This window comes from Daktulosphaira vitifoliae, unplaced genomic scaffold (assembly GCF_025091365.1).
Source record: "Daktulosphaira vitifoliae isolate Bord-2020 unplaced genomic scaffold, ASM2509136v1 Scaffold_2, whole genome shotgun sequence".
Classification (NCBI taxonomy): Eukaryota; Metazoa; Arthropoda; class Insecta; order Hemiptera; family Phylloxeridae; genus Daktulosphaira; species Daktulosphaira vitifoliae.
The window spans coordinates 891,268-892,576 of NW_026099573.1; positions in this window are offsets into that span (position 1 = coordinate 891,268).

Below are 1,309 nucleotides of genomic sequence, written 5' to 3' on the forward strand. Positions count from 1 at the left end.
ATATATATATATATATATATATATATATATATATCTGTTTTGAGCCGAATGCGGACTGCGACGGCGTTTGTCAGTAAAATTATCATGATAAGGTATTGTGATTTGTTTATGCGCGTGCGAGATAGTCAGCTGTGTACTACTTCAGACCGGTTAATGGACGGCATTTGTGTGTACATTCACCCTGCTCCTTGCCTATCTTGAACGTCATTTGCACTGCTCACCGCATACATTGTCGCCTTATGATTTAAATTGTTCTTAATAATTTCCGGCACTGGGTATTAAGTTTTTTTTTGACCCCTACTCCAAAGGCTAGCCGTGTTGTCGCCAACGGACCGACGTACTGGTACACTAATTTTCGTCCGTAGCGGTTTTTTTTATTGTTGTGTGCGCTACAACTATCTTATATTATATTTTTTTTTGTCGTGAGTGCCCGAGATTTATTTATTATGTTAATATTGTTTATATTGGCGTCGGCTAAACCTGCCTCCATATTCGTTAGCCCTTCGGGGCTGGTAATGTATATTTTTGTTTTAATGTTTTGAGCCAGTTTTTTTTTAGTGCGCCGTGCCATAAGCACGTGTGGCGAATTTTTTTTATATTTTTTTATGTAGTTTTTTTTTGTATAGATGCCCTTATTTTTATTTAGGTCCCGCAACATGGCAGGCGTGTACAAGACCACCTGTCATGTTATATCCATATTTTTTTGTGATTTTTTTATATAGGTTTTATATTATATTTTATGGGTGATATGTATATATTATTGGTACAATGTGGTGACGTAGTGCATTTTATTCCGTGGTGTCTCAACGTCTTGCAAGCTAAGCCTAACTGCCAGAAACCAGTCGCTTACTTGGGACGTATACTCGCCGTGCTTAGCGGCAATGCTGCGATTAATAGCCGGCGGGTACCCGAAGACGTTCATCGTATTCTCTAACAATAAAAGTGTAGGTGTAACTAGTATTTTTTTTTATCAATATCTGTTTTTTTTCTCTCTTTCTTTGTTGCCCTTTAATTTGTAGACGAGGTTTTTTGACCATTCGGTTTTTTGCCTTGTGTTAACTTAATTTTTTTGTTTTTTTTTTAATAAATTCCCCTTAATTTAACTGAACCATCATATTTTTCTTTTTTTTGCGTGTTCCATCTTCAATGGACTCGTGTATTTTTTTTTCTCCTTTCAAAAATCAACTCCCCTAGTTTATAAGGTACGGGCAACGGCCTTGTATAAGGTCATCCCTCATTAATATGGTTATGTGACAACTGTCACGAGGTTTTGGTGTACATCTACTATCAACGACTCAACGGACATCAA